Source organism: Anabrus simplex, chromosome 2, assembly GCF_040414725.1.
Source record: "Anabrus simplex isolate iqAnaSimp1 chromosome 2, ASM4041472v1, whole genome shotgun sequence".
Taxonomy (NCBI): domain Eukaryota; kingdom Metazoa; phylum Arthropoda; class Insecta; order Orthoptera; family Tettigoniidae; genus Anabrus; species Anabrus simplex.
In genome coordinates, this window is record NC_090266.1 from 852700920 (window position 1) to 852714523 (window position 13604).

Here is a 13604-nt window from a genome sequence, read left to right on the forward strand (position 1 = left end):
GTCTTTTCACGAGAGTTTAATCCTGATGTAAGCATGGTATGTCCACGCCTCCGCCAAAGGAAGACTTGTGATTCGCTGAGCGTGTAACACCGACCTCCACCCCGTCAACGTCTCGTGTTCGGACGTACAGGGTTGCGCATCGCATACGATAACAGTGCGAAGATCTTAACTTCTGAATAAACGACTAAACCTGGATTCTATTCACTTAGTTTATTGAACACATTCACAATGCACTGCCTATGGTTATTTCTGAGCGGTTTTCCTCTTTTGTGCTTCACTACACGCGATGGTCCTACCTCTTGCTCCATTTCTCTCACTATGAATACTGTTACTAACTGCTGCTGCATGATGCATCACCTTATCTCCACACTGTACAGCTTGGGACTTCCCCCAACTATGAGAAGACTTCCTGTATTACACCACGCCTTGTGCCTTCATTTCTCGTTATTTAATCACTATTTTACATTTAAAAACATATATATACCGGTACATATGACAGCCAAATTTTAATGTGATTACGTACTCTTCCAAACTCTCTAAATGTAATTAACTAAAATAAAATAAAATTAATGCCACGTACTATTTTTTTCCGAGCTCGCATACAGTCAAGTGAGTGCGACGGTTGCTTCTCCAATCAACTACGTCTATGTCCACGTGTAAAGGCAATGTGCTCCGCCTATTTGTTTACATCAGGATTAAACTCTCGTGAAAAGACATATAGCTCGCTCCTTTTTCCACATACGATTTAAACCATTCTTGTACTATAATTAAAATGACAGTAACTCCTAATTCAAACTTGTAAATTGCTTAATGTAGAGGGTACTTTTTATCTTAAAAAGAATATAGAGGTGAATAAACAATTTATGTTAAGGAATATGTGATTAAACATTCAACCACCTTACTGATCTTGAGGGGTTCTTTTAACTTCAAATTATATTGATTCCAACTTATTGATTTAAGGGCAGTTGCAGATAGGCATATATTACCCCAGATATTGTTGTGGAGCTTGTTATGCTCAAAAATTCTTCCGTACATACTTGAGGTAAATCGTTGTCGGTTTAGGCAGTGTGAGCCAAAATACGTAGTTGCTCAGATTTTTTTACTTCCTTTCCCAAAATCACCACTACTCAGCTCCATTTTGTTGTGGATAATTTTTTCTACATAAATTCTCTGTACAACTGCTACAGCCGCATCAAAATCCGATCTGTGGCTCTCGAGATTACCCAACACTAACACAGACACCTACCTGCGAACTTTAAATTATTTTTTTAGTGGGCTGTAACTATTCGATGACTCTTGTTCTAGAATAGATATCCCTTGTGGATAAATCCTCTTGAGTTCTATCCAACTCACAACAGGGCTTGCAGTTGCCGAGGCAAGTCCGGGTTCTATGTCACCGCACCACCAGGTTTTCGTCTGTCGGACAAACGTGAGCTGAACTTGAATTGACCGCCGATTCAGAGATAGCCGTATGTTAATGCTAATAACATTCTCGCAGTGAGCTTGCATCCGGGAGATAGTAGGTTCGAATCCCACTATCGGCAGCCCTGAAAATGGTTTTCCGTGGTTTCCCATTTTTACACCAGGCAAATGCTGGGGCTGTACCTTAATTAAGGCCACGGCCGCTTCCTTCCAACTCCTAGGCCTTCCCTATCCCATCGTCGCCATAAGACCTATCTGTGTCGGTGCGACGTAAAGCCCCTAACAAAAAAAAATATTCACTGGCTGGACGTTACTATCAAATTGATATCAGAAGTCCCTGGATCATAAAACCCATAATTTAGAAACCTGAAAAACTGAACATAACTTTCCGTAAACGGGACGATTCCATATGGCTGTTGGCTTTTACGGTTACAAGAATCATTATCGGAATAATTTCCTGTATTAGTGATGTTTATGGGTTTTATTTAGTCGAAAATATGTTAGATAGAATCAATGAGAGTATATTGTGCTTAAGAATTCATTTGAATGCAAAACAAAATTTCATAAGGAAGCAGTAAGGATAATAAATATAGGAATCCAAGAGTTACTTAATAGTATCAGAAATATTATTCCACTGGAAGAATGTCACGCATTCATAATGCGCCTAATTGGTCAAAGCTGCAATTTAATTAAAATTGAAACGAAGAATAATACTGCAAATAATGAAACGTATATGAAAACAAGGGTTTTTGGAAAGACCACGAAGGAAATAAATATATGTTGAATGAAAAATAAATCAAAGGATTTTCAACTTATAAAAAGTTGCAAAGGGACAGAAATTTAAGTATAAAATACATAGAGGAGAAAAGTAGGTAAATGATATCCCTGGAGAAATAAAAAGCTCAATAGACACAACTGTGTGACTGGGGCCAGACAACCAGCCTATCAAGCGATCGCTGCTCAACCGGAACATCAACGAAGCTGAGGATGCTAATTACCGACCATGCATACCTCACTTAAGGTAACGATGTAACCATCCTACAAAGGCATTGGTGGAGATGGATTTGCTCTTTGGAACTTGAGAAGTAGCTTTGAATTTTGCGAGCAACGGCATGCAAAAACTTACATCACAGAAAATTACTCATGAATTGAGGACATTCATAGTAATAGTTTGAAGGACTCAATGTATTTCACAACCACTTATATGGATTATTTTCATTGTTAGGTGTCTAATGCGATGATTTGTGCATTTATAATGCATGTATTCGATTTTCTTCTGGGCCTTTGTCCTATTGAAAGTACGTGTGTTGTAACAGGAAATGCCCATACTTTATGCTTGAAGAGCATGAGATGGTAAGCAGGGCGTGTACGGCACATTAAATTGGAGTGGTACGGAGAGTGAGATGATTTGCTTTGAATGAAGTTCTAAAAATTGTTTTAAACTCTCTGTTTTATTGTGAAAATTCAAGTTCATATCACCTCAGTACAGAAGATGATGGATTAGTCATGACCTTTCTCCGTCATGTGGCTGGCGATGTCCTGCGTTGCTGTGCTACTCCTCTCGTCCTTACTATGGAGCAGCTCTCGGCACCATGGAACCACGTCCACTCCAACGAGGGAAGCTCTACAAGTTCTAGAAGTTCTAGAAATTCTTGAAGTTCTTAAAGATCTTGGAGGTCTGGGAGTTTGGTTCGCCAAGATAGCTCACTCCGAAGGATAGCACGAACACACGCATTTAAGCCCTTGTGCATGTTTGACGTATTATTCTGAGGTGTAATTTCTGAACTAACCTCAATCATTCCCATGAAAGGATAAGAAAATAAATGCAAAGATGCCGTATCGAATGTCAATGAAATCGACACAAATGTTTTAAGGCAAATAAACTGGTCACTTGAGAAAATAAAGAAATTAACTTTCATGCGGCCGAGTGTCAATGGAATCGAACCCGCATTCTTTTTTAACGTACGTGACATTTGGCACAAATAGTTCCCTTAAGCTTTTAATGTTCGAAAAATATAGCGCAATTATTTGTAGAGTTCTACTACTTTATGATTGCTTTGCATCTATTTACAAAGTTTATTTAGCACTGTGATGGCACTATGAATGGCAATTACTTCACTGTCGTAGAAGAAGTTAAATACTTTGCAAGTGAAATTAGTTCCGTTCACACGCACTGTTATATGACAAGAAGTAGAACTATTAGGCTTTTAATGCAGGAGTGAAATTATTCCCGTTCATTCACACTGTCAAGTTTATTTTCAAACATGAATAATAACACTGATAAGGCTTTATAATACTTTGATAGTGAAAATTAGTTCCGTTCTCTAATGGTCCTGCGTTCAATGAAAGATACCGTGAAAATACAAGTTAATTCACACGTGAAGTTTTGATGTTTTCCTAACATTCAGATTTCACTTGAAAAATACAAGTCCTAATGCACTGTTCAATGTTCTAATTTCGTATCAGCAGAAATGTTTCAATCATTTTGAATACAAGTCCTAATGCACTGTTCAATATTCTAAGTTCGCTATCTGCATAAATATTTCAATCAATTTGAGATATTTACCACCGGAAAAAATACAAGTCCTAATGCTCTGTTCAGGACTCTAAGTTCGCAAGACTATTAAAATGTTTCATTCACTTTTCACCGTAATTTCGAATAGTTGGCTGTAGACCCCGATTCCGTACTTTCACATCGCGGCAAGATCTTCCATCAGCCAACCGTCCTGGTTTGACGATGGAACAAGACTATGTCGTGTTGAATTCCTGCTCCTCTTTTATACCAAAGTCGCGAAGATTGCAGCTGTTTCATTTATTTCAATATCTTCCTTAATCTGAGGTAGATTTTAACGAAACTTGGTGGTATTGGAGATATTAAAATGATGTTTAGGGCGATGTTATTATTATATTTGTATCGTAATTCATATATGAGTTGTTTATGATAGAACGTTTGGAAGGTTCTATGGATGATGCAACTTAGTCTTGGCGAGCCGGGGTTGGCTCCTACGTCACTCGCAACATGCTTGCTGTCGCCAGCTGCTCTGTTGGCACGCGGCGCGTATTTTAAGTTTGAAATATTAAACTCTAATGCTGGACCAGCTTTCCTTGTACAGTATACATAACAGACTGTCTAGGAAATCCGGCGTTTTATTAATTGACTAGGCAATGTAAGCAATGCCTAAAAACTATCAAGCTGAGTAAGAAACAATCATTACCAGAATTGTCTAGGCACTGACAAAAATTTCAACATGCTGTATAACAGGCAAAGTATTTAGATGCTGTCGCTTCAAATACTTCGCACTCTTCTATTTAAATAATGGCCTTGATTAGCTGCTGAAGTTTTGCCTACAACAATAAACTGCATTTGTTAGAAATGATGCCATTCTTAATATTAACAGAATGAATTCTGTGATGCTCACAATTCGTTTAGTGAGAGTTAATCGGGTCATTTGTTTCAGTGATCGAGAATAATACTGCCGCTGAAATAGATATTGTGAAACAAAATATTTACAATGAACTTTCGATAATTAGAAAGAAATCTGCTAGTTTCTTTCTCACTGATGGAAGTTATGAGCTTCTCGTAATTGAAGTGAATGCAGCTTAATTATTAACAAATGAGGCACGTAAACATTACACATTTCTGAAAATATATGCTGTAATGACTCAAACAAAAGCAGAAACTAATACGTATATTCAGTGAAGTTGAGCGTCTTGGAGGCTTGGTTCTTTCAAACGCTCAGTGACCACAGTACTCGAACAGTGTGCTTTGACCGAGTTTAGACTTTGAAGTATTGAGCGAGACCCATCTCTTATACAGGTTAATTTCTTGATGATGATATTGAACCCTTTAAGTGGTCATGTAGCATATAATTACCTCGGCTAATTCGGCGGCATTTACTGATAGAATCTGGAATCTCAGGGTAGTTTATGTGCTCTTCGTCACTTGCTGATATGAATATCGGGTATCAAGGAAAACCTAGCTACTTGAAATTAATAGCTTGGATAAACTAACTAAAATTTATTAATCGTAAAGCAAAAATGACCATAACGACAAAGTCGAAAAACAGGACGTAGTGGCTTTAAAACAAAGTGTAAATGTTGTGACGTACCCACTTGGCCCACGGATGTTTGACAAAATATAACGTGGCGGGTCACTTTAATATTAAAACAAATAAATGATATATCATTGTTTCTCCATAAACAATATCCCATGGGCGCCAGCCTTCAAGCTTATGGCTTGAAAACGAAAGTTGATAATTAATAATAATAATAATAATAATAATAATAATAATAATAATAATAATACGTAATGAGACTCAAAAAACTCCCAGGGGTGAGGTGAGAGAACACAAATCATTAAGTATACTAACTTAGAATTTAAGGATCATTAATAATAATTTTAGAACATACCAATTAAAACAGCTATTTATTAGGATGAAAAACTTCACGTAACGGCGTATTAACGAAATCTGAACTTACGGAAGCAAAAGAAAAATTGAATGAAATTAACTCTAAGAAAATGAACTGTTCTGCGAAGACTTGCAGTAACTTATGCCTTTAGCTTACCATATGTAGACTCTGTTATCTTGAAGCTGATGATGGGTGGATCTCTCGTAGCGGCTGCCTCATCTGTTGTTGGATTCCAGTCCTACTTATGCTTTTCCTGCCTTTAACACTTCCTACTTTACTCCTTACATAAAGTCGTAATGAGTCCTAATTTTAAATGCAAAACCACCATGGGTTATGTTCATGGAGAGAATACACTTGTATTCTTCCGTATTACGGAACAGTAGTGTAGCTAAATTTATAATAAATGCTCTCCTTCCCTATACTAGTCAAAACCGGTCTCCCGTTGACTACCTCTCGTCATTGAGATAACAAGTCCCAATGAGAGTAACTTTTGAGTAGTATCCTACGGTACTACTCAGATGCGAAGTGAACTAAGTTAATATCTTCTCCGATGTGCAGACGTAGAATCGTAGTAAGAGTGTCTTCCGAGAGTATCTCAGTGTCTAAGAGTGAGAATAAGAATGTTCGAATACAAGTAACAATCCGCTTATGAGTAAGAATAAGACTGCTCTCCCCAGCTTTTGTCTTCGAAGTATATCGGTTCAAAAGTCTCCTTCCATCAGCCATGTCACATGGTCCACTAAGATTCGAGGTCTCATCCCTTCTCCTATGCATTGCTGTGAATCCATCACGTTGATTCATTACGTTCATTCACATAGGCTGAACTTTCCCGCTGAAATAACGCGTCAGGTAGCAAAGTTCGAAAAGTGGGCGTTTATAATGTATCAACTGTCTCTTCATGAGGTGGAGAGGGTAATATCTCTCGTAAACTTGATGACGTACTTTTCCTGGAAATGGGCTGAAATTAGCCTGTTGACTCTGGTCACCTCACAACGGTTATTGGAAAATTTACTGCAAGTTATTAATATGGATGATGTTGAAATACTTTACCCAATTAATTGTTCGTTCAGAATACGTTATAGCCGCGATGCAAAGAAACGAAATGATGATTGAAATGGATGATAAAAACCCTATATATATGTGTATACATATATATATATATACATTTAAAAATGACCTATTAGTGATTAAATATATACATCTTATCAATGAATTATATAGTTCAATACTTGAAAACATGCAGTGATGTCCCAAACATCACAATATTTATCGTGTCAATATTTATCGCGATTTCAGAACATTAAGTGCTTGAGGGGCTATTGAAACTGAAAACCATTCCTAAAATGTACTTGCCACAACAACAACAACAACAACAACAGGAATAAGCTTGAAATCTTTCATTCGGCTTCGATAAATAACCGTACAGTAGGCCCTTTCGATTCTAGAAAGTAAAACTGTCAGGAACCGAACTCCAGACTTTCGCCATAACTAAGGCTGTCTACTAACCTAATATCAACGCAGGATATCTTGCTCGTAACCTGGACCATTAACTGAATCAAAATAACTTCCAGTTCTGTCATGGACCTATCGCTATCGTTGACTAATATTTAAATTCAATTACTGGGGCCGACGGCCCAACAGTAGCTCTCCAAAGTTAGGGTCTGATGATTGAAGATCATTTAATATGCATCTATTGTGCCATTAAATTCATTACATCAAAATCCGTTAAATATAAAAAATGCCCAACACTGCATTTCACACCAACTAAATGCCAAACGTTAAAAAGTACGATTTACATTAAGCAAATTAAGTTAATATCCAACAAAGATAAAACCAATAACTTACAGGTTAAATTCATGCCTATCACTTGAGATTAATTGAACACTCGAGTTGCGATTTAATGAAATAAGTGAACACTGACCGACTAACTGAATTTAACGCTTATACACGATAAAACAATCAATCAAGCAGTCACTACTGATCTGCATTTAGGACAGTCGCCCAGGTGGCAGATTCCATGTCTCTTGTTTTCCTAGCCTCTTCTTAAATGATTGCAGGGAAATTGGAAATGTATTGACCATCTCCCTTGGTAAGTTATTCCAATCCCTAAGTCCCCTTCCTATAAACCAATATTGGCCACAATTTGTCCTCTTGAATTCCAACTTTATCTTCATATTGTGATCGTTCCTACTTTTAAAGACACCACTCAAACTTATTCGTCTATTGATGCCCTCCCACGCTATCTCTCCACTGAAAGCTCGGAACATATCACTTAGTCGAGCAGCTCGTCTCCTTTCTCCAAAGTCTTCCCACCCAAATTTCGCAACATTTGTTAACATTACTATTTTGTCGGAAATCACCCAGAGCAAATCGAGCTGCTTTTATTTGGATTTTTCCGATTCTTGAATCAAGTAATTCTGGTGAGGGTCCCATACACTGGAACCATACTCTGGTTGGGATCCTACCAGAGACTTACATGCCCTCTCCTTTACATCCTTACTACAACCCCTAAATACCCTCATAACCATGTGCAGAGATATGTACCTTTTATTTACAATCCCATTTATGTGATTACCCCAATGAAGATCTTTCCTTATATTAACACCTAGGTATTTACAATGATCCCCAAAGGGAACTTCCACCCCATCAACTCAGTAATTAAAACTGAGAGGACTTTTCCTATTTGTGAAACTCACAACCAGGCTTTTAACCCCGCTTATCATCATACCATTGCCTACTGTCTATCTCACAATTTTATCGAGGTCATTTTGCAGTTGCTCACAATCTTGTAACTTATTTATTACTCTGTACAGAATATCATCTGCAAAAATCCTTATCTCTGATTCCATTTTTCTTTACACATATCATTGATATATATATATATAAAACACAAAGGTCCAATAATACTGCCTTGAGGAATTCCTCTACATTCACATATTACAATCCTACACTAATTCTTAAAATAAATTTAAGTCCCAAACTCGAATTACTATTTACGACATGGACAAACAAACATCCCTTAGGCTGGTGGCAAACTGCTCGACCGTTCCATGGAGTTCCATGCGGTATCGACTATCCTGTGCAGACTAGGTGACTGAACAATAATTCGGGATGAGTATCCTAGCTGCATCAGATAATCGGACCTGGCATGACCAAAATCCTACTCCACGAGCCTTATTCTCGCGACACAGTCCAACCACTAACCTATGTTTTCCACACAATGACAACCCTAACCGTCATTACCCATGTCCAAGCACTGTCCTATATTACAATCACCATAAATAAATAATGAACACCTAGGTGGACAATCAATCCACCTGAACTTCAAATAAAATAAATAAATGTTAAATATCACTGTGTTTACCCCCAAAATTTTACCGAAAGATGAACACAAAACTTTGCTCTTACCACTGGTCATTATCACTACACAAAAATATGCACATCACCTAATCATGAAACAAGTGAAGATACAACCAACCTTCCATGGATCCAATCTTAGAACTTGAGAATGCAATTAAACTTCGCTGATCTCAGATCTCAAATGGTCCTGTGGCACGTTATCAGTGCAACAGCTGTTCTTGCCGGGGAATGTGTCCTCCATTTACTCGGCCATCCTACATGTACAGTATAAGCGAACAAGCACTCCCTGGCTATTCCAACTTCTTCACAATGGCTATGTTAAAGAAGCACAAAATTTCAAATAAATTTCCAAACAGAATCAGGATCACCACATTCGAATTCCCATCTAATGAGATCTACGGAGTTACTATATGTTCGATGAGCTTCGCTTGGACCTATTGGATGAAGACATTTCAAATTCGTCCAACACAACCTTCACGTCTAATCACATTTGAAACTGGGATCAGTGTCCAACAACGTGAGTCATAGAATAATACGAATACTAATTGTTACGGAGTCTTCCGCGGAGCAGAGAGCGAAAGGAGCGCTAGGGGTGAATGGCTTGACAAACATGATTCGAAGTTTAAATTTTGATAACAAAATCTACTGAAAAATGTCGTTCTTTGTTTCCTTATCGGATAATACGGTATTTTTGAACCCACAATAACAAAGATTTGACATTAACAAGAAACACAGAACAGTTTAAAAGCTTAGTTCATTTACAATCAGGGGAGAAAGGACTCCCATTTCGTACATGTCCATCAGTGAATCTCAGTCCAGTAGGTCATATACATTTACAACGTTCCGGACATTGGCTAGGCTTTACAATCTAAATCGCATTGCAGAGGTTAAATAGAATAAGTTTACCTCTGAAGGGCCTCGAATCCTGAACCACAATTTATACACGTTACAAACGCCCTTTGATGGACCAGGAAATTACATCAATATTTAGTGTCAGAAACCTCTAATACTTTCTGCTTTAAACGTTTGAGCAACTATTACACTCGCTACCCTTATACATTAGGGGAGCCACATTCGAAGGAAGGATCGAAACATCTAGAAAGCTTGCAAGGGCCAATGCCCAAACTACACTGCCATGAAAAGATGAAAAGAGACGAAGGTAAACTAGAAAGGCCGAGAACAAAATATGAACAATGGAGGCTGAAAACTCTCAAGCACACCTAGGTAAAGACTAAAGAAAACACCTAACAGGGCATAAGGTCCAAAGACGCACTTGATAAACCATGCAACTTGGTGACTAATAAAAAATGAATTAAAGTCCGAAAGGAGGATGGGTAAATTTAGAAAATTCTTAATTTAGTCACCAGGAAACAAAATGAATAAGGGAAACGAGGGTACACACTCGCGCGTTCTTACATTTTACGAAGTCCCCATTTGTGGTGATTAAGTCCGTAGACTTCCTAAAATACCCTATATTTTAAGTCTCAATCAATGGAAAAACCTACATAAATTGAAGTCTAAATAAACGCAGGCCGACCTTACCGTTATATGCTAAAGAGTAACGCTGGAATATCTTCCCTTTATTACACGTAGATCAACTTCACATGGTAATATTAAAGATTATGCCTTTAACTTAAGCCACCTCTTTACACCAGCCCCAGCCTCTGCATGTTCCGAGCGAAACCTCCCCAGTTACGTAGCACTCTCTTATGGTCTCGATAAATATTGACAATATTAGGTCCAAAATTCACAGTATTTGTAGTGAGACTGACTTACAGTTTTAGAATAATGACGTAAAGTGTTTTCCAATTGGCGGAATCTAATGTCATAAGACAGATTCTAATTGTTAGATAAACCTTTGAACAGTGATGACAACTCCAGAATAACGAATAAACAACTGAAGAGTGATCAGGTTTTCAAACTTCCAAACGTAAGCATTATCGATAGGTTTGTTACAGTACATAACACTAGATAGCACTAGCAAAATCACCACTAGAGATATCTGGTTGAAATACATTGTACTTATTTGATATGGTATAGTTCAGAGAGTTCTTAGTAGATAGCACAACAGTGGGAGATATGGCGGCAGGTCAAACTTAAGGAGAGGCCTAACTAATGACACAGTGATAATAATAATAATAATAATAATAATAATAATAATAATAATAATAATAATAATAATAATAATAATAACAATAATAATAATAATAAGGAGAAGAAGGATCGTCATCATCATGCAATTAGTTTTACTGTTTATAAACTAATTTTAAGTTTTCGGAGATGCCGAGATGCCAGAAAGTTTTTGCTTTTTCTTACGATGTTTTAATGCTCTGACTCTGAACTGAACGTAGTACTAGGAAACGTATTCCAACGGTATATTACAGGGAATGAAATGAAAACAACACAACCATGGTATTTTTGGAGAAATGAAATGAAGGAAGTAATTATAACATATAATCCAAATTGGACCAAAATAATTTTATTCCGAGGTGGAGTAGAAGACGTGTTTAGAGCTGGAATACGGAGCAAGCATAAATTGTGCTCTGGGGAGCAGCCTGCAGCCTCTCACTAATCGAATCAGGGAGCTGCCCAGACAGACTATTAACTGGGACGGGGCAAACAGAACCTTAAGCCACCTCATGCTTTTGTCAGAGGTAGTTGTAGAAAGTGGTGGAAATGGGAACTTGAGTTCATTATCCAGTTATATGGTACTACAATATTACTACGTATTTTTTTTTCTTTTGCTAGGGGCTTTACGTCGCACCGACACAGATAGGTCTTACGGCGACGATGGGATAGGAAAGGCCTAGGAGTTGGAAGGAAGCGGCCGTGGCCTTAATTAAGGTACAGCCCCAGCATTTGCCTGGTGTGAAAATTGGAAACCACGGAAAACCATCTTCAGGGCTGCCGATAGTGGGATTCGAACCTACTATCTCCCGGATGCAAGCACACAGCCGCGCGCCTCTACGCGCACGCCACTACGTATTGTAAAACTACCGAAGTATTAAGATCAATGTCATCAAAACAGCATTATTCTATAATGGCCACGGATCAGGTAGAATCATTCTTGAATGTACTTCGTATCTGATGGTTTGACAGGCATCTCTTTCACCGTCATTCATTAGACATGTCGGATTTCAGATAAACTACCAAACCGCGGAACACAGTCCAGCTCCATGGCTAAATGGTTAGCGTGCTGGCCTTTGGTCACAAGGGTCCCGGGTTCGATTCCCGGCAGGGTCGGGAATTTTAACCTTAATTGGTTAATTTCGCTGGCACGGGCCTGGATGTGTGTGTCGTCTTCATCATCATTTCATCCTCAACACGACGCGCAGGTCGCTAACGGGAGTGAAATCAAAAGACCTGCATCTGGTGAGCCGAACTTGTTCTCGGACACTACCGGCACTAAAATCCATACACCATTCCATTTCATTTCGTGGAACACATTCTCAGTGATAACATCCTCAGAATCGCGAAATGTCCATTACTGTGAGTGGGGCAGGTTTCGACATCATTATGATATCTTATGCTTGTTTGTCGGAAATCTACGCCTTGTCACTATAAGTCTTACTTACAGTGTTTCCTAAGGAGCATGTGAACAATTTTAGTTACTGTAAATCATATGAATAATAATAATAATAATAATAATAATAATAATAATAATAATAATAATAATAATAATAATAATAATAATATGTCCGCCTCTGTGGTGTAGTGGTTAGCGTGATTAGCTGCCACCCCCGGAGGCCCGGGTTCGATTCCCGGCTCTGCCGCGAAATTTGAAAAGTGGTACGAGGGCTGGAACGGGGTCCACTCAGCCTCGGGAGGTCAACTGAGTAGAGGTGGGTTCGATTCCCACCTCAGCCATCCTGGAAGTGGTTTTCCGTGGTTTCCCACTTCTCCTCCAGGCGAATGCCGGGATGGTACCTAACTTAAGGCCACGGCCGCTTCCTTCCCTCTTCCTTGCCTATCCTTTCCAATCTTCCCATCCCTCCACAAGGCCCCTGTTCAGCATAGCAGGTGAGGCCACCTGGGCGAGGTACTGGTCATACTCCCCAGTTGTATCCCCCGACCAAGAGTCTGAAGCTCCAGGACACTGCCCTTGAGACGGTAGAGGTGGGATCCCTCGCTAAGTCCGAGGGAAAAACCGAACCTGGAGGGTAAACAGATGATGATGATGATGATGATAATAATATACAAATCTTTATTTTACAAACTGACCCTTTATGAGTTTTCCATAAGACACACTATAGTTTTAAAAAAAATTATAACTCAGAATAATGATGGATTTCAGCACGAAAGCTGACCCTATTGTCGCCACTTCGGTACACGTTGATTCGAAACTTTCATTTAATTGAAATTTACTGCAGATATCTAGTACCAACGTTGACAGAGTTCCTCTTACGTCCACT